This window comes from Symphalangus syndactylus, chromosome 14 (assembly GCF_028878055.3).
Source record: "Symphalangus syndactylus isolate Jambi chromosome 14, NHGRI_mSymSyn1-v2.1_pri, whole genome shotgun sequence".
Classification (NCBI taxonomy): domain Eukaryota; kingdom Metazoa; phylum Chordata; class Mammalia; order Primates; family Hylobatidae; genus Symphalangus; species Symphalangus syndactylus.
In genome coordinates this window covers 74,962,579-74,983,279 of record NC_072436.2, presented here as the reverse complement: position 1 = coordinate 74,983,279, position 20,701 = coordinate 74,962,579, and the positions used below count along the sequence as shown (strand labels likewise).

The window sequence follows — 20,701 nt, the reverse complement described above, 5'->3', positions numbered from 1 at the left end:
TACTAGAACAAACTTCTCCCAGGAAGTTAGTCAACACTTTATGGGTTGTGCTGTCCTCTGTTTTTAGTCTCAGCATCCTACCATCACTACCTTAATTCACATGTTCACCTCCCTTCTCACTCCTAAAAACATGCCTCATTTTTACTACCTTTATTTCCCATCCCTTCTGTAAAGGCCAAAGCTGGGAAAGGAAGCTTAATAATATAAGACAATCAGAGCTTTTAGAATTGGAAGAAAATGAAGGATTGTATGTTGTGGCAACTGTGACTTCAGTAAACCAAACATCTTACCCAACCTTTTTGGAATGGAGAAAGGAAGAAAACAAAATACAATATGATATGGTCCCTGTATCAGTTAGCTTTTGGTGTATAATAAACTACCACAAAATCTAGTGCCTTAAAATGCTGAACATTTTACTGTTTTCATGAGTCTCTGGTCTGGGCTGGCTCAGCTAGGGCTGGATGGTCTAGGCTGGCCTCGCTGATGTATGTCGTGTTTGGCAAGCTGATTGCTCTGGTAGGGCCTGAGGTGGGCCGGCTCATCTCTGCTCCACGTGATCTGTTATCCTCCAACAGGCCAGCCTGAGCTGCATCACATGGTGGTGGTGGCAGCGTTCCCAGATCAGCAAGAGAGAACAAACCCCAATGTGCATGTACTTGTTAAGCCTCTGCTTGCATCACATTTGTTAATATTCCATTAGCTAAAGAAGTCACACAGTTGGCCAGGCGCGATGGCTCACACCTGTAATTCCAGCACTTTGGGTGGCCAAGACTGGTGGATCACCTGAGGTCAGGAGTTCAAGACCAGCCTGGCCAACAGGGTGAAACCCTGTCTCTACTAAAAATATAAAAAGTTAGCTGGGCGTGGTGGCAGGCACCTGTAATCCCAGCTACTCGGGAGGCTGAGGCAGGAAAACCGCTGGAACCTGGGAGGCGAAGGTTGCAGTGAGCTGAGATCACGCCATTGCACTCCAGCCTGGGCAACAAGAACGAAACTCTGTCTCAAAAAAAAAAGAAAGAAAGAAAATAAGAAGTCACACAGTCAACCCAGAGTCAGTCAAGGAGTAGTGAAATAGACTCTCCTTGTTTATGAGAAGAATGGCAAAGTCATATCACAAGGGATGTGCATACAAGATGAGAGGAATTTGTAGCCATCTTAATTATCTACCTCAACCCCTAACCCAAATTTTACAACGTAGAAAAGGGTATTTGTTTTTTGTTTTTGTTTTTGGTGTTTTTTTTTTTTCTTTTTCTTTTTCTTTCTTTCTTTCTTTCTTTTTTTTTTTTTTTTTTTTTTTTGAGTTGGAGTCTTGCTTTGTCACCCAGGCTGGAGTGCAGTGGTGTGATCTCGGCTCACTGCAACCTCCACCTCCTGGGTTCATGCAATTCTCCTGCCTCAGCCTCCTGAGTAGCTGGGATTACAAGCATGCACCACCACGCCCAGCTAATTTTTTTTGTATTTTTAGTAGAGATGGGGTTTCACTATGTTGGCCAGGCTGGTCTCGAACTCCCGATCTCAAGTGACTTACCTACCTTGGCCTCCCAAAGTGCTGGGATTACAGCTGTGAGTCACCATGCCCGGCCTGTTTTTGGGCTTTTTTCTGTGAGACAGGGTCTCGCTGTGTCACCCAGGCTGGAGTGCAGTGGTGCGATCTTGGCTCACTGCAACCTCAACCCAGGCTCAAGCGATCTTCCCACCTCAGCATCCCTAGTGACTGGGGCTACAGGTGGTCACCATCATGCCTAGTTAATTTTTTTAATTTTTAGTACAGATGAGGTCTTGCTATGTTGTCCAGGCTGGTCTTGAACTCCTGAGATCAAATGATACTCCTGCTTCGGCCTCCCAAAGTGTTGGGATACAGGTGTGAGCCACCGTGCCCAACCAGGATATTTGTAATAATAGTATACATTTATCTCATATATGATACATTGTATACTTACATATACAAATATAAAATATAAACATGCTACATGTATCATGTATTTACATAAGTATATTTTTATATAGATATACTATTTCTATATAGGAGTACTATTGATGAAATTCACTTTTCCCTTTACAGTCCCTGATTTATGGCCAACTAAAACTGCTTAATGTTTAGTAGATTTGTGTATGCTATAAAACTCTTCTCAATTAATTTAATGAATCAAGAAAGAGTCCTTACAAACTTTTTATACTTGCCCTTCTCTGTCAGCTTGAAAATCCTATTTCTGTTATGCTTACATCTTAAAATAGGTATGTTCCTGAAGAGATCTGGGCAATTAAAATGTTTGTAAACCAAAGCACATTTTAAAAACACCAGGGAAGCTTAACTATTTAGGGTTACTTTAAATTGGGTAATTTGGAAAAGCAAATAATCATTCCTGAATTTGTTCATAGAACTCATATCTTTAATTTTTTTTTTTTTTTTGAGACAGAGTTTTGCTCTTGTTGCCCAGGCTGGAGTGCAATGGCACGATCTCGGCTCACCACAACCTCCGCCTCCCGGGTTCAAGCCATTCTCCTGCCTCAGCCCCCCGAGAAGCTGGGATTACAGGCACGCACCACCACGCCCCGCTAATTTTGTATTTTTAGTAGAGATGAGGTTTCTCCATGTTAGTCAGGCTGGTCTCGAACTCCCAACCTCAGGTGATCCGCCCACCTCGGCCTCCCAAAGTGCTGGGATTACAGGCGTGAGCCACTGCGCCCGGCCTAGAACTCATATCTTAAATATAGTTTTGGGATTAGTTAAAGCAAGGCTCACCTGTGTGCTTTTTTGATGATGACAGAGGTGGTGCTCATGGTGATGATGGTGGTAGTGGTGATGATGATGGTGCTGAGAGATAGCAGTGGAGATGGTGATGGGAAGGATGAGGGTGATAGTGGTGATGGTGGTAAAGGTGATGGTGGTGGAGATAGTGAGGGCGATTTTGGAAATGATGGTGGTGGAAGGATCTGAGATAGACACTTTTAGTTTGCCACAGTGGTTTGCCTGTGGTCCGTCTACCAGATTGCAGACTATACAGATAGCTGGGGCAAATGCATTAGAAAAAGGAATAGAAGGCCAGGCAAGGTGGCTCACACCTGTAATCCCAGCACTTTGGGAGGCTGAGGTGGGCGGATCACAAGGTCAGGAGATCAAGACCATCCTGGCCAACATGGTTAAACCCCGTCTCTACTAAAATAAAAAAAAAAATTAGCCAGGCATGGTGGTACATGCCTGTAGTCCCAGCTACTTGGGAGGCTGAAGCAGGGGAATCACTTGAAGCTGGGAGGCAGAGGTTGCAATGAGCCATGATCACGCCAGTACACTCCAACCTGGAAACTGAGCGAGACTCTGTTTAAAAAAAAAGAAAAAAAAAAAGGAATAGAAAAACAGCAAGTCAAAGAAAAGAAGAAAAGCAGGTAAAGTATATGATGACATGCCTGCTAGGCCAGACAGTTCCCCACAATGCCAGGAGAGGCAACCAACTACTCTTCCTTCAGCCCTCATTTGGATATAACTTCCTCCAGGAAGGCTTCTCTCATCTCACCTCAACTGGGCGAGGTGCAAGGCATGTACACCCTCTCCTCTGTCCCAGTCCTCTCCATATCTTTTGGTAATTGCTCTTCTACATTTCCTTCCCACTGGACTGTAAGCCTACTGAGGGCAGGGACCACATCTTATTCTCTCTTATTCAATCTTGATCCACTACGGCACATACTGCATGCCCTGTGATGTTTACTGAGTAAATGAACGACAAGCCAGCACAACTTGCCTTCTTCTTTCCCTCTACAAGTGCATTTTGCTCCACGGCATCAGAGAAAGTATCCTGAATGGCTTCTCAAGTGTCCTTCCCTAAGGCCCTGGGCTTGCTGGTGTCAGGTGGCTGGGAAGGTGCTCCAGCTGATTTTATAGCATATAACCATAGAGTACTAGAGTTCTAAAGGACATTAAGGAACTACCTGTTTTAAGATGAGGAAACTGGGGCCCAGATAAGCAAAGTAACTCAATTATGTCACACAGATAGTCAGAGTCACACCAAACCATGACTCGAGGAACTCAGAGTTCAAATTTTATAATCAAGGTGACTTTGTTGGAATAATGCTGGATACACCTTTGGCACCCACTGCTAATTATGCTGGTGGGAGGCAGTGTTGCTTATCTTTGTTGTAACTCATTCACATAGGAGAAAATGAAGACTTGCTTTTAGGTTTCCAAAGACTGACTCAGGGATATTTATATGGCTTGCATTTGTGGCTCACATTAAATTCTATTGGACACTGCTGGTCTAGAGCAATAATGATGATAATGGTAATCCCCTTCACTGGGCCAGTTCTTGATTTAGGGATGGCTGTGTTTCTTCTTTTAACCGAGTGTAGTTTTTTTCCCTGTGCTTTTCCTTACACTGAACTGTCACAGTGTGGCCCATAAAATGTAGGAAAATGTCTGCTAGGAAGAGACATTTTGGGAAAGATTTGAATCCCTGAGAAAAAGAAAGATGAGTGAGCAGAAATGCCACCACCCACCCCTTCCTGTCTTTAGAAGTTCTTGTGTGAAGTAGTGATGCCAGGAGCTACCGGGAGGGGAAAGCCATGGAAGTCAAAGGAAAGCTGACCTAGAATCCTGAAATCGTCAAGATAACTGACATTAACGAGTCTTGGAAACCACTTATATCTGGACTTCACATTATGTGAAGTAGTAAGCGTCTATTATTTAAGCCACCTTTATTCTGTGTCTTGTTACTTTCAGCCAAACTAAGTGATTCACACAGCATGGCTTCATTGTGTGCATTCCCTGCTCTGCAGGGTTGTAAGTAAATCTCAGCCTTCCAGCAGTGGGTGCCTGGGCTTGGTTTGCCACCTTGCTGAAGAGGACTAAGCAGCAGTTTTTTTTTTTTTTTTTTTTTTTTTTTTTTTTTTTTTTCACTTTTATTTTTTTATTTTTTATTTTTTTATTAATTTTTTTTTGCATACAAAAACAATAAACATTTTCTAAAAATACATACAAACAAAAAGATGCGTATCAAACATATTAGGAAGGTTGCACATGGGAAGTCGGGGAATAGAAATGAGGGTGGGAGTTAAAATAAATGAGAGAGGGACTTTATATGGATCAGTGATAATAACTCAATCCTCTATTTGACAAAGAAGAGGGAGAAGGAAGAGGAAGAAAAAGAAAGTGGGATAAAGGATCAGAAAGGGAGGAAAATAGAAAAAATTAGAGTATGACTCCAGGGTAGACCTGTTTTGTTGTCATTGAGTTGGTTGGTTGGTTTGTCTGTTGTATTCTTCATGTTTCGCCAAGTTGGCCAGACTAGTCTCGAACTCCTAGCCCGAAGTGATCAACCCGCCTCGCCCCCCAGAGTGCCAGGACCACAGGCGTGAGCCACCACGTCCAGCCCCCACATTGCTTCTGGCCTCCGTGGTAGACCTCCCAGACGGAGCGGCCAGGCAGAGGAGCTCCTCACTTCTACCCAGACACGGGGCGGCCGCGCAGAGGGGCTCCTCACTTCCCAGACGGGGCGGCCAGGCAGAGACGCTCCTCACTTCTTCCCAGACGATAGGTGGCCGGGCAGAGGCGCTCCTCACTTCCCAGACGATGGGTGGTCGGGCAGAGGCGCTCCCCACTTCCCAGACGATGGGTGGCCGGGCAGAGGCGCTCCTCACTTCCCAGACGATGGGCGGCCGGGCAGAGGCGCTCCTCACCTCCCAGACGATGGGTGGCCAAGCAGAGGCACTCCTCACTTCCCAGATGGGGCAGCCGGGCAGAGGCGCTCCTCACTTTCCAGACGATGGGTGGCCGGGCAGAGGCGCTCCTCACCTCCCAGACGATGGGTGGCTGGGCAGAGGCGCTCCTCACCTCCCAGACGATGGGTGGCCGGGCAGAGGCGCTCCTCACCTTCCAGACGATGGGTGGCCGGGCAGAGGCGCTCCTCACCTCCCAGACGGGGCGGCCGGGCAGAGGCGCTCCTCACTTCTTCCCGGACGGGGCGGCCGGGCAGAGGCGCTCCTCACTTCTTCCCGGATGGGGCGGCCGGGCAGAGGCGCTCCTCACTTCTTCCCGGATGGGGCGGCCGGGCAGAGGCACTCCTCACTTCCCAGACGGTGGGTGGCCGGGCAGAGGCGCTCCTCACTTCCCAGACGATGGGTGGCCGGGCAGAGGCGCTCCTCACTTCTTCCCGGATGGGGCGCCCGGGCAGAGGCGCTCCTCATTTCTTCCTGGACGGGGCGGCCGGGCAGAGGCGCTCCTCACTTCCCAGACGGGGCGGCCGGGCAGAGGCGCTCCTCACTTCTTCCCGGACGGGGCGGCCGGGCAGAGGCGCTCCTCACTTCCTCCCGGACGGGGCGGCCGGGCAGAGGCGCTCCTCACTTCCCAGACGATGGGTGGCCGGGCAGAGGCGCTCCTCACTTCCCAGACGGGGCGGCCGGGCAGAGGCGCTCCTCACTTCCCAGACAGGGTGGCCGGGCAGAGGCGCTCCTCACTTCCCAGATGATGGGTGTCCGGGCAGAGGCGCTCCTCACTTCCCAGACGATGGGTGTCCGGGCAGAGGCGCTCCTCACTTCCCAGACGGTGGGTGGCCGGGCAGAGGCGCTCCTCACTTCCCAGACGGTGGGTGGCCGGGCAGAGGCGCTCCTCACTTCCCAGACGGTGGGTAGCCGGGCAGAGGCGCTCCTCACTTCCCAGACGGTGGGTGGCCGGGCAGAGGCGCTCCTCACTTCCCAGACGGTGGGTGGCCGGGCAGAGTCGCTCCTCACTTCCCAGACGGTGGGAGGCCGGGCAGAGGCGCTCCTCACTTCCCAGATGGTGGGTGGCCGGGCAGAGGCGCTCCTCACTTCCCAGACGGGGCGGCCAGGCAGAGGTGCTCCTCACCTCCCAGACGGGGCGGCCGGGCAGAGGCGCTCCCCACCTTCCAGATGGGGCGGCAGCCAGGCAGGGGCTGCAATCCCAGCACCCTGGTAGGCCAAGGCAGGTGGCCGGGGGGTAGAGGCTGCCGCGAGGCCAGACCACACCACCGCACTCCAGCCCGGGCAACACCGAGCACTGGGTGAGCGAGACTCCGTCTGTAGTCCCAGTACCTCGGGAGGCTGAGGCGGGCAGAGCACTCGGCGTCAGGAGCTGGCGACCAGCGTGGCCAAGATGGCGAACGCGTGCCTGCATCCGAAGGAGAAAAGGCAGGCAGCGGTGGCGCGCGCCGGCAGTCCCAGGCAGTCCGCGGCGCGGGCAGCAGCAAGCCAAGTAGATTGTAGCCTGGGCCAGAGAGGGAAAGAAAGAGAGAGAGAGAGAGGAGGGAAGAAGGAAGGAAGGAAGGAAGGAAGGAAGGAAGGAAGGAAGGAAGGAAGGAAGGAAGGAAGGAAGGAAGGAAGGAAGGAAGGAAGGAAGGGCAGCAGTTTTTAGACATATCTCTTTGAGATGTCATCTGCTGATATTTGTAGGCTGAGAAATTTTTGGTACTTTTTGTGTAACAACTTAACATTGGGCAATCTACAAAAATGTAAAAACCTCTAGCCTATGTATACTTACAAGCATGTGTTATATGCTTGTAACTTATTGTTACTTTATAAAACTCAGTGGTTTTGTTCCATTGTTATTTGTGCTTATAAAATAACATAAGCCTTAATTAAAAAAAAAAAAGCCTTGGCTGGGCACGGTGGCTCACGCCTGTAATCCCAGCACTTTGGGAGGCCGAGGTGGGCAGATCACGAGGTCAGGAGATCGAGACCATCCTGGCTAACACAGTGAAACCCCATCTCTACTAAAAATATAAAAAATTAGCCGGGCATGGTGGTGGGTGCCTGTAGTCCCAGCTACTCAGGAGGCTGAGGCAGGAGAATGGTGTGAACCCGGGAGGCGGAGCTTGCAGTGAGCCGAGATGGCACCACTGCACTCCAGCCTGGGCGATAGAGCGAGACTCCGTCTCAAAAAAAAATAAGCCAGGTGCAGTGACACACATCTGTAGTCCCAGCCACTCAGGAAGCCGAGGCAGGAAGATTGCTTGAGCTCAGGAGTTTGAGACTAGCTGGGCAACATAACAAGACCCTGTCTCAATTTTAAAAAAAGAAAAGTAAAAAGAAATGTAAGCCTTGTTCACTGTATAAACAGTTGAAGTGCAAAAAAGTATCGAGAAAAGAATAATGTCCCAGTAATCTCACCACTCAGATATAACCCCTGCTATTAATGGTTGGTTTTTCTTTTCTTTCTTTTTTTTTTTTTTTAAAGAAGTTTTGAGGCCGGGCGCGGTGGCTCACGCTTGTAATCCCAGCACTTTGGGAGGCCGAGGCGGGCGGATCACGAGGTCAAGTGATCGAGACCACGGTGAAACCCCGTCTCTACTAAAACTACAAAAAATTAGCCGGGCGTGGTGGCGGGCGCCTGTAGTCCCAGCTACTCGGAGAGGCTGAGGCAGGAGAATGGCCTGAACCCGGGAGGCGGAGCTTGCAGTGAGCCGAGATTGCGCCACTGCACTCCAGCCTGGGCGACAGAGCGAGACTCCATCTCAAAAAAAAAAAAAAAAAAAAAAAAGAAGTTTTGCTCTGTCGCCAGGCTGGAGTGCAGTGGTGTGATCTCAGCTCACGGCATCCTCCACCTCCAGGGTTCAAGCGATTCTCCTGCCTCAGCCTCTCGAGTACCTGGGACTACAGGCACATGCCACCATGTCCAGCTAATTTTTGTATTTTAGTAGAGACAGGGTTTCACCATGTTGGCCAGGATAGTCGCAATCTTTTGACCTCGTGATCTGCCTACCTCGGCCTCCCAAAGTGCTAGGATTATAGGCGTGAGCCACTGCACCGCACCGGGTTTTTCTTTTTTGAGATAGGGTCTCGCTCTGTCTCTCAGGTTGGAGTGCCATGGCATGATCTTGGCTCACTGTAGCTTCCGCCTTCCGGGATCAAGCTATCCTCTTGCCTCAGCCTTTCAAGTAGCTGGGACTACAGTTGTGTGCCACCATGCCCAGCTAATTTTTGTATTTTTTGAAGAGATGGGTTTTTGCCATGTTGCCCAGGCTGGTATTTAACTCCTGGGCTCAAGTGCTCTACCCGCCTTGAACTCCCAAAGTGCTGAGATTACAGGTGTGAGCCACCGTGCCTGGCCATGTTTTTACATTAAAAAAAAAAAAAAAATTGGGGTCTGGGCTCACGCCTGTAATCCCGGCACTTTGGGAGGCTGAGACAGGTGGATCACCTGAGGTCAGGAGTTCAAGACCAGCCAGACCAACATGGTGAAACCCCACCTCTACTAAGAATACAAAATTAGCCAGGCATGGTGATGCATGCCTGTAATCCCAGCTAGTCGGGAGGCTGAGGCACGAGAATCGCTTGAACCCAGGAGGCGGAGGTTGCAGTGAGCTGAAATCACACCCTTGCACTCCAGCCTGGGCAACAAGAGCGAAACTCCCTATCAAAAAAAAAAAAAATTCTAATTTTTAATTTTTGTGGGTACATAGTAGGTGCATATATTTATGGTGTACATGAGATATTTTGGTACAAACATGCAATGCATAATAATCACATGGAAAGTGGGGTATCCATCCCCTCAAGCATGTATCTTTTGTATTATAAACAATCCAATTATACTCTAAGTTTTTTTTTTTTTTTTTTTGAGATGGAGTCTCGCTCTGTCCCCCAAGCTGGAGTGCAGTGGCGCAATCCCCGCTTACTGCAAGCTCCGCCTCCCGGGTTCACGCCATTCTCCTGCCTCAGCCTCCCAAGTAGCTGGGACTGCAGGCGCCCACCACCACCAGCTAACTTTTTAAAAAATGTACAATTAAATTATTATTGACTATAGTCACCCTGTTGTGTTATCAAATAATAGGTCTTATTCATTCTTTCTAACTATTTTTTTGTACCCATTAGCTATCTCCATCTCCCCGCTGCCACCCCTGACTACCCTTCCCAGCCTCTGGTAACCATCTTTCTGCTCTCTATCTCCATGAGTTCAATTGTTTTGATTTTTGGGATCCCACACATAAGTGAAGACACGCGATGGTTGTCTTTTTGTGCCTGGCTTATTTCAGTTAATGATTTTCAGTTCCATCCATGTTGTTGCAAATAACAGGAGCTCATTTTCTTCTATGGCTGAGTAGCACTCCATTGTGTATATGTACCATATTTTCTTTCTTTCTTTTTTCTTTTCTTTTCTTTTGTTTTTTTTTTCGAGACAGAGTCTCACTCTATTGCCCAGGCTGGAGTGCAATGGCGCGATCTCAGCTCACTGCAACCTCCGCCTCCCAGGTTCAAGTGATTCTCCTGCCTCAGCCTCCCGAGTAGCTGGGATTATAGTTAGGCATCATCATGCCCGGCTAATTTTTGTATTTTTGGTAGAGACGGGTTTCACCATGTTGGCCAGACCTCGTGATCCGCCTGCCTTGGCCTCCCAAAGTGCTGAGATTATAGATGTGAGCCACTGTGCCCGGCCTTGTACCATATTCTTTATTTATTCATCTGTTAAAGGACATGTAGGTTGCTTCCAAATCTTGACTATTGTGAACAGTGCTGCAACAAATATAGGAGTGCAGATATCACTTTAATATACTGATTTCCTTTCTTTTGGGTACACATCTAGCAGTGGGATTGCTGGGTCATTTGGTAGTCATATTTTTAGTTTCTTGAGGAACCTCCAAATTGTCCCCATAGTGGCTGTACTAATCTACATTCTCATCAACAATGTACAGGGGATCCCTTTTCTTCACATACTCGCCAACATTTATTATTGCCTATCTTTTGGTTATGAGCTGTTTTAACTGGGGGTAAGATGATATCTCATCGTAGTTTTGATTTGCATTTCTCTGATGATCAGTGATGTTGAGCATCTTTTCTTTTCTTTCTTTTTTTTTTTTTTTAAGACAGAATTTCACTCTTGTTGCCCAGGCTGGAGTGCAGTGGCGTGATCTTGACTCACCGCAACCTCCATCTCCCGGGATCAAGCGATTCTCCTGCCTCAGCCTCCTGAGTAGCTGGGATTACAGGTACACACCACCACACCTGGCTAATTTTTGTATTTTTAGTAGAGGCAGGGTTTCACCACGTTGGCCAGGCTGATCTTGAACTCCTGACCTCAGGTGATCCACCCACCTCAGCCTCCCAAAGTCCTGGGATTAGAGGCGTGAGCCACCGTGCCCAGCTGAGCACCTTTTCATATGCCTGTTTGCCATTTGTGTCTCTTCTGAGAAATGTTTATTCAAATCTTTTGCCCATTTTTAAATTGTATTATTAGATTTTTTCCTATAGCATTGTTTGAGTTCCTTATATATTCTGGTTATTAATCCCCTGTCTGATGGGTAGTTTGCAGATATTTTCTTCCATTCTGTGGGTTGTCTCTTCACTTTGTTGATTGCTTTCTTTGTCATGTGGAAGCTTTTTAACTTGATTTGATCCCATTTGTCCGTTTTTGCTTTGGCTGCCTGTGCTTGAAGGGTATTACTCAAGAAATGTTTGCCCAGACCAATGTCCTGGAGACTTTCCCCTAATGTTTTCTTGTAGAATTTTCATAGTTTGAGGTCTTAGATTTAAGTCTTCAATCCATTTTGATATGATTATTCTATATAGCGAGAGATAGGGGTCTAGTTTTATTCTTCTGCATATGGATATCCAGTTTTCCCAGCACAATTTATTGAAGAGACTGTCTTTTCCCCAGTGGATGTTCTTGGCGCCTTTGTTAAAAATGAGTTCACAGTAGGTGTGTGGATTTGTTTCTGGGTTCTCTATTCTATTCCATATGTCTATGTATCTGTTTTTATGCCAGTACCATGCTGTTTTGGTTACTATAGCTCTGTAGTATAATTTGAAGTCAGTAATGTGATTCCTTCAGTTTTGTTCTTTTTGTTTGGGATAGCTTTGGCTATTCTGGTCTTTTGTGGTTCCCTATAAGTTTTAGGATTTTTTTTTCTATTTCTGTGAAGAATGCCATTGGTATTTTGATAGGAATTGCATTGAATCTGCAGATTGCTTTGTGCAGTATGGGCATTTTAGCAATATTGATTCTTTCAATCCATGGACATGGAATATGTTTCCTTTTCTGTGTGTCCTCTTCAATTTCTTTTGTCAGTGTTTTGTTGTTTTCATTATAGATATCTTTCACTTCTTTGGTTAATTCCTAGGTATTTAATTTTATGTGTGGCTATTGTAAATGGGATTACTTTGTAAAATTTCTTTTTCAGATTGCTCAGTGTTGGCATATAGAAATGCTACTGATTTTTGTGTGTTGAGTTTTTTTTTTTTTTTTTGAGACAGGTCTGGCTCTGTTGCCCAGGCTAGAGAGCAGTAGTGTGATCTTTTTTTTTTTTTTTTTTTTTTCTGAGACGGAGTCTTGCTCTGTCGCCCAGGCTGGAGTGCAGTGGCGCAATCTCGGCTCACTGCAAGCTCCGCCTCCCAGGTTCACGCCATTCTCCTGCCTCAGCGTCTCCGAGTAGCTGGGACTACAGGCGCCCGCCACCACACCCGGCTAATTTTTTGTATTTTTAGTAGAGACGGGGTTTCACAGTGGTCTCGATCTCCTGACCTCGTGATCCGCCCGCTTCGGCCTCCCAAAGTGCTGGGATTACAAGCGTGAGCCACCGCGCCTGGCCTAGTAGTGTGATCTTGACTCACTGGAACCTCTGCTTCCTGGGCTCAAGGCATCCTGCCATTTCAGCCTCCCTAGTAGCTGGGACCACAGGTGTGTGCCACCATGCCTGGCTAATTTTTTGTACTTTTTGTAGAAATGTTGTTTTGTCATGTTGCTCGGACTGGTCTTGAACTCCTGAGCTCAAGTGATCCACCCACCTCGGCCTCCCAAAGTGCTGGGATTACAGGCATGAGCCACCACTTCTGGTTCTGTGTAGATTTTGTATCCTGCAACTTTACTAAATTTGTTGATCAGTTCTCGTTTTTTTTTTTTTTTGAGACGGAGTCTTGGTCTGTCGCCAGGCTGGAGTGCAGTGGTGCGATCTTGGCTCATTGCAACCTCTGCCTCCTAGGTTCAAGCGATTCTCCTGCCTCAGCCTCCAGAGTAGCTGGGACTACAGGCACGCACCACCACACCCAGCTAATTTTTGTATTTTTAGTAGAGACAGGGTTTCACCTTGTTGGCCAGGATGGTCTCGACCTCTTGACCTCGTGATCCACCCACCTCGGCCTCCCAAAGTGCTGGGATTACAGGCATGAGCCACCATGCCCAGTGATCAGTTCTAATAGATATTTGTGTGTGTGTGCAGTTGTTAGATTTTTCCAAATATAAGATCATATCATCTGCAAACAAGGATAATTTCACTTCTTCCTTTCAAATTTGGATGCCTTTTATTTCGTTCTCGTGTCTGATTGCCCTAGCTAGAACTTCCAGTACTAAGTTGAATAATAGTGGTAAAAATGGGCATTTTTGTTGTGTTCTAGATCATGGAGAAAAGGCTTTTAGTTATTCCTCATTCAGTATGATACTAGCTGTGGGTCCCTGCTAATGTTTTAAGTGTGTATTTTTATAGTCTTTTTCTGTATAGAAAGTATAATTTTAATAAAAATAAGATCATGCTGAACATACTCCTTTGTAGCCTCTTAAAAGAAAAAAAACTCAGTGGTAATATGCAGAGGTCCTAAACGTCTCGTGCATGTTTTCTAGAAAGCAGCTATGACTTGATACCATTCTCTTTAGTCTTAATGCCACAGATGTGTAGAGCTTTCCACAGATGTGAAAATAGTTTTAAATACATTATTTTATTATTTTGTGCCCCCACCATAACCCATCTACACTTCTACAAATAGTGAACTTATTTGCTTAACTGATTTTTTTTACCAACTAAATCATGAATTTCTGGAGGGGGTGGGGAAAGCAACTATCAAATAAACTAAGTTTTATACCCACATAATTATATCTGTCAGAATGCCTAGTGTATATAAAGTACTCAGTACAAATTTATAGAATGAACAAAAATATGCTTGTATAGTTTTTGTTTTGTCATGACTGTAATTGTTCTGTTGGTAAATTTACACTACTATCTCCATTGAAATTCTCATTTCAAACTAGTTAAGATCACACAATGATTAAGATCACAAAAGAAAGAAAGAAACATTATCATCATCGGCATCATCATATGCCTCACCATTATTAAACCCTTTAATGGTTCTGGACTTTAAGGTTCTGCCTCCTAGTTCTAGACGTGAATTTTAAGCATTGAAGTTTTACCCAAACCCAAACAGCTCAAAGATAAGAGGAAACTTCATCAGATATTCCAATATTTCAGTAAGCCTGATATTTTTTGGTGAGCCAATTTAAAAAATTCAGGCAGCAGGCCAAATGTGTTCATTTTTATCTTGATACTTGCCATCGTATAATCTCCACTTCCTATCTCTTCTTCCTCATTTCCATTTCCTCCTAAACCTGTTGCAGACCAGCGCCTGTCCTCACTACTTCACACAAGCTGCTCTTTGGTCAGGTCACTTCATCTGATTGCCAAATCTGCCAGTCTTTCTTCAGTCCTTGGCTTGTTACTTAACAGGGCTGACCACTTCTACTATCTTGAAACTCTTCCATCAGTGACTTCCGTAACCCCAACTTCTGGTTCCTCTTTACCTCTCCATTCATTGATTTATCCAGCAAAAAATTTAACTGAGTACTGGTGTTAGGTGCTACAGTAAAGGAATGCAATCATATTAATAAAGCTGGTATTAATTGAGTGTCTTACCAAGTGCTAGGCAATGATTCAAAAATTTAAATGCTTTACATGTTTACATGTGTGAACTACTTTAATCTCACTAGAACAAGGGATAGCAAACCTTTTCTTTAAGGGCCAGATAGTAAATATTTTCAGCTGTACAGGCCATATGGTGTGTGTTGTAACCACTGAACCCAACCTTTGTAGCATGAACGTGGCCATAGATAATACATAAACTAAAGGGTGTGGCCATGTACCAATAAAACTTTATAAAACAAGTGACTAAGTTTGGTCAGGAGCTGTAGATTGCCAACCTCTGCACTAGAATCTATCTAAGTTCCACCAGGGCAGGAATTTTGGTCGGTTTCAACATAGAAAAACAAATGCTTAGTTAATATTTAATGAATGAAGGCTCTCCTAAGATAGAAACTATTTGAATCCCCGTTTTATAAATAAGGCAACCAAAACACAGAGGTTAAGTAGCATGCCCAATGTGACCAACTGAATTGGCAAATCCAGGATCAAAACCCACATAGTTTGGCATTAGAACTTATATTCTTAATCACCGTACTGTACAGTGGCGACACAGAGAAGGTCATCAACTGTTCTCTTGGAAGTGGGAGTGGGAGCCAGGAGAGGTAATTTTAACTGGATCTTGAAGAATGAAGAATTCACCGGGAAGAAAAGTAGAGGAGAGGGAGAGGCTTTGCATTCTAGCATGTAGAAACTGCAGGTATAAGAAACAGATGTCTGATACAACATGGTATTATGAGCAAATTGGCAATAAAGGAAAAACGTTGCTTAGGGAATGCACTCAATTTTCAGCAATTCACATGTCTGGACATAGGGTTTGAGGTGGAGAGTGGCAGAGATGGGCTAAAGAAATATGCCGGGGGCCTTGTGTGACATGTGGATGAATTTGGATTTTAACTTGGTGGCAGATGGGCTCCTGAAGTGTTTTGAGCATGGGAAAGAATGACCATATTTGCATTTTAGGTCAATTTTTAAAATTACATTTTATTTTAAAATTAGATGATACATGCATATTGTACAGCCTTCAAAAGCTGAAAAGGTCTTCTTCCTGCTTGTTTCCACTATCCAGTTCCGTCTTCCAAAGGTACCCACTGTTTCCAGTTAGAAAGATGACTTTCGGCCAGGTGCAATGGCTCACGCCTGTAATCCCAGCACTTTGGGAGGCCAAGGCGGGCGATCACCTGAGGTCGGGAGCTTGAGACCAGCCTGACCAACATGGAGAAACCCTGTTTCTACTAAAAATACAGAAAATTAGCCAGGCATGATGGCGCATGCCTGTAATCCCAGCTACTCGGGAGGCTGAGGCAGGAGAATCACTTGAACCTGGGAGGCAGAGGTTGCAGTGAGCCGAGATCACGCCACTGCACTCCAGCCTGGGCAACAGAGCAAGACTCTGTCTCTAGAAAAAAAAAAAGAAAGGAAGGAAGGAAGGGAGGGAGGGAGGGAGGAACGAAAGAAAGGAAAGGAAAGGAAGGAAGGAAGGAAGGAAGGAAGGAAGGAAGGAAGGAAGGAAGGAAGGAAGACAGACTTTCACTATAGTGTGAAGAATGGATCAGTCCTGGGGCCATACCAATCTCTTGACAGAATGTCAGAGCTCTCAGATGTCTCCGACTTCCAGTAATACCTCCCTCCCTCACCACTTCTGGCCTTGAGATGGTATCTCAGTCGCTAGCCTGGAGGGCTGTGCTATCACTGTGGTTTCCCTCTCCATGCATTCTTACATTCTAAATGGGGGTAATATTGCCTCTAAAGGGGTGAAAATTAGTTTGGGGGAGCAAAACAATCTTAGATATGAAAATGGTTTGTTGGCCTCCAGAGCTCAACCCCACTCACCAAAATTTTGTCAAGGGAAATTTAAATTTTTCTCTTTAGGATGAAATAAGGAGATAATGACAAAAGGTTGAGCAACACTGCTCTACACCTTTGCAAATAGTTCCTTGACTAGATCCTTTTCAAATGACTCAGGCTGAATGTGCACCTGTTTCCGCCCAGGTACCTAACTGATCCAGGAGATAATGGAATTCAGAGGCTTGAATGGAGGATGGTGATCCATGTGGTCACAGAGAAAAGGCGGTGTAACATCTTGGGAGTAAGTGTGGACTGCTGGGATTAGATCCTGGCTCTGCCATTTACTATTGGCTGTGTGACTAACCCCTCATTGCCTCTGCAAAGTGGGGGATGACAATGGTACCTGTCTCCTGGTTTTGCTCAGGATATTGCTCAGCATATGTTAGCTATTGCTCCAAGACTCAGATGGTAGAGCATCAAAGGAGGAGGGAGTTTTGCAGGAGGCTGGAAGAGCTAAAGGTTTAGAAGTAGAATTGAGGAATGTGGAGAGCGCCAATACCACTTTCCATGCCCATGGGTTGTGGGGCATGGGAAAATGAGTAGCATCCTTTCTAGAATTCAGCATGGAATCATGTTCCTTAGGGATTATAGTCACTTTTCAGTTAAAGCAAGGAATGAGCCAGGAGGTTAGAAGTGGAAAGAAGTTTATATACAATTGAATGAAAGCAGGGCACAGAAGAAAGATCTGGGAAGGAAGAAGGTAGAAGGTGGAGAGGAAGCCCAGAGCAGGATAGCAGATTGGAGATTAGAGTAAGGGAGAAGAGACCTCCGGAGGCAGGAGCACCGCACAAGACAGCTCAGGCTGAGCAGCGCAGGAGGTGGTGAACTATGGCCGGATCTGGCCAGCTGCTTATTTTTGTATAGCTCGCAAACTAAGAAGAATTTTTACGTTTTAAATGGGTTTTTAAAAATGAATATGAGAATATTTCATGATACATGAAAATGATATGAAGTTCAATGTCAGTGTCCATAAATAAAGTTTTTTTGAATCATAGCCATGCCCGCTCAATTACACATTGTCCATGGCTGCATTCCTACTACAACAGCAGAAATGAGTAGTTGCAACAGAGATTGTGTGGCCCACACAGTGGAGACTATTGGCCCTATCTGGCCCTTTATAGAAGTTTATTGGCCGGGCACAGTGGCTCATGCCACTGTAATCCCAGCACTTTGGGAGGCTGAGATGGGCAGATTGCTTGAGCTGGGAAGTTCAGGACCAACCTGGGTAACATGGCAAAACCCCATCGCTTAAAAAAAAAAAAGAAAAAAATTAGCCAGGCATGTCAGTGTGTACCTGTAGTCCTAGCTACTCAGGAGGCTGTGGTGAGAGGATCGCTTGAGCCCAGGAGGTAGAGATTGTAGGATTGTAGTGAGCCTTGTGTTCATACCATTGCATTCCACCCTGTCTCAAAAAAAAAAAAAAAAAAAGAAAGAAAGAAAGAAAGAAAATTTACTGGCTCCTGTTCTAGCACATCATTCATAGTCTGCAATATGAATGGCACCTCCAGGAGTTGTGCAACACAGATGACCTGGCTCTAGGAGCACTCAGTTTGAATAGTGATAAAGGATTACAGTGAGGAGAAGAATGGACGGAATTAAATGGCCTCAAGGCTCTTTTTGGAATGTAGGCACAAAGTTGTTTTGTTAGAACAAAGCAAGGCTGTCAGCCTGGATTCAAGCCACTACCTCTTGGCTGGTGAGGAGCTAGGTGTGGTAGACACTTCTGGTTGCCCACACAATTTTTGTTTCTCTTTTTGTTCCTTATTAACAGAAAGCTGATTTTATCAAAGTAGCAATGTACCCTGTTAAAAATAATAATCTCAATAAGAAAAGTCCCCAAAGAATGATGGGGACATGTCAATAGGACACAGAGCCAGCTTAAAGGGGTTCCTAATGGCCAATCTGGGACAATTCCATGTTAAAATAAACTCTGATAGTAATGGGTTGTAACTTGTCAAATAGAATAAAAACATTTGAGTCCACACGGAAATAAATGAAGAAGTGGAGAAAGGAAAGCTTTCCATATGGTACAAGGCAAACTAATACATGGAAAGACAGAATTAGAAAATTACCATCTTATTGTTTCAGGCAAGAATTATCAATGGATGCTAAAACTAGTGGGTGAAGTTTTGATGAGAAACATATTTATATCATCTCAAAGGCTCTCTCACAGATTCTTATTAATTTCAAAGGGTAAAATAGGGACTTTATAGTAGAGAAATCTGACAGATACTACCTTACCACCTTAACCAAGTGATCAAAGCTAATACATTAGTAACAGAACAAGTCAAAATAGGGTAGCTTCTGCTATGATGCATCAAGAAGGGTGCAGCATCACTTCTGTGGTATTCTAGTAAAAAATACCTAACCTGAATCATGAGGAACTGTCAGACAAACCCAAGTAAGGGATGTTGTGCAAAGTAATTGGACTTCGGTTTTCAAAAATACCAGCAACATGAAAGGCAAAGACAGATTGAGGAACTGTTTCATATTAAAGTAGACTAAACCAACATGACAACGAAATGCAATGTTTGGTCCTGGATTGGTTCCTGGACCAGAAAAAAAGCTTTTTCTTTGTTATAAAGGACATTAGTGGGACAATTGTCAAAAGCTGTAGATTAAATAATAGCATTGTATCAATGTTAATATTCTGATTTTGATCATTGTACTGTGGTTATGTAAGAGAAAGTCTTTATTTTTAGGAAGCACATACCAAACTAGAAGCAAATGAGCATCACGCATGCATGAGAGAGAGAAAAAAAAATGATAAAGTAATTGTGGTAAATGTTAGTATTGGGAAATTTTGGGTGAAAAAATACAAGAATTCTTTGTACTACTTTTGCAAATTTTGTCTGTTTGAAATTATTCCAAAGCAAAAAGTTTTAAAAAATACTCATTTTCCCCTGGTACTCATGCAGTGAGATATTCATATACCCAATCTTGGCCAATGGGTTGTAGATTTTAGTCTAACTTATCAGAAAATGATTGTTTTTCCTCATAAAAAGGGAGAGACTTGGCAAATGCCTTTTGCCCTTTGTCCTTCCCCTTCCTGCTTGGAATAAGAGCTTAATACCTGGATGTGGAGCAATCATCTATGATTATGAGGACAGAAGGAGCTGGAAGTAGAACGGGTCTTGATGGCTTCTTTGGGCATCAGCCTTGGACTGCCTGCCTCTGGATAAGAAGTCTGTTAGTCCACTGTAGTTGGGTTTCTGTTATATATAGTCAAATCCAACTCCAACTGAGCTAGACTGTCTAAGGCTCGCAGTGGTGTTTACAGTTTTGAGTTTGTGTGGCTTGACTCCTCAATCTCCTTCACAGGCAGCTGCTTTTGGCTGCCCCTCACATGTGGGTGTTCTGCAAGTTTGGTCCTCGGCCTTCTCCTCCCTCTGTGGTCTGTCTACATGGGCTGCCTCATCCACTCCCACTTACCATATAGACTCTGATGATTCTAAATTACCATCTTCACCTAAAATTTTCTCCTGATTTGCAGACTACATGTTCAGCAACCTAGTGGATATCTATGTCTATGGTCCATATTCACTTCAACAGTTACAAAGCTAAATTGCCTTTTCAGCTACACACACACAATCACGCACACATCCAGCCCACAATCTAACCACTTTCCCAAGCCAGAAACGCAGGAGTCATCATCCTCTCTTCTTCCTACTTTTTTACCCCCTACATGCAATTAGTCATCTATATCTTGATGACTGTACCTCCTAAGTAGTTTCTGAATCCATCTCCTTCTCCGTTCCCATCAGGTAGATGCCTCATCATCTGTCACTGGTATTTTTTGTTAACGTTTTAAATAGTCTCCCTGTCTCTGTCCTTTGTTCCCCTAACAAACTGCTATCCATTATTTTCTAAAATGCAAATATGATCACCATACTCTCCTATGTAAAAATTTCCTACCACTTCAACTGCTAATGGTAATTCCCGCCCCCCGCCCCTCTCCCCCACTCCAATTCCTACTATGGCATAACAATGCTCATAGGATAACCTTTTGGCTGCCCTTCTGTGCCATTTCTCGATGAAGGAAGGACTGTTGACTGCCCCTGGCTGATTTATTTTATTCTTAGGAGGCAGATTCTCCCAAGTCTCCATAAACCAGTGATCTTCCTTTGGCCCCAGCTGTCTCTTACCCACAGCAAGTTGTACCTCACTTTATTCCATGTCAAAAGACCTGCAGTGTTCTTTTACTTGTCACAAAAATAAATTTTATACATTGATCAAAA

General features: G+C 45.0%; 1 long non-coding RNA gene across 2 annotated transcripts; it reads right to left on the bottom strand.

The window, feature by feature from the left end:
• Positions 1-339: 339 nt before the first annotated feature.
• LOC134732488 (uncharacterized) lies at positions 340-20,401 on the bottom strand. Of its 2 annotated transcripts, XR_010115710.1 has the most exons (5): positions 20,183-20,401; positions 19,537-19,637; positions 17,758-17,865; positions 2,744-3,316; positions 340-586 (listed from the first exon to the last, which is right to left on the bottom strand). It is a non-coding gene; the product is annotated as an uncharacterized lncRNA (long non-coding RNA). The 2 variants fall into 2 exon arrangements; XR_010115711.1 differs by lacking the exon at positions 17,758-17,865 and having other exon boundaries at positions 19,896-20,401.
• Positions 20,402-20,701: the final 300 nt, after the last annotated feature.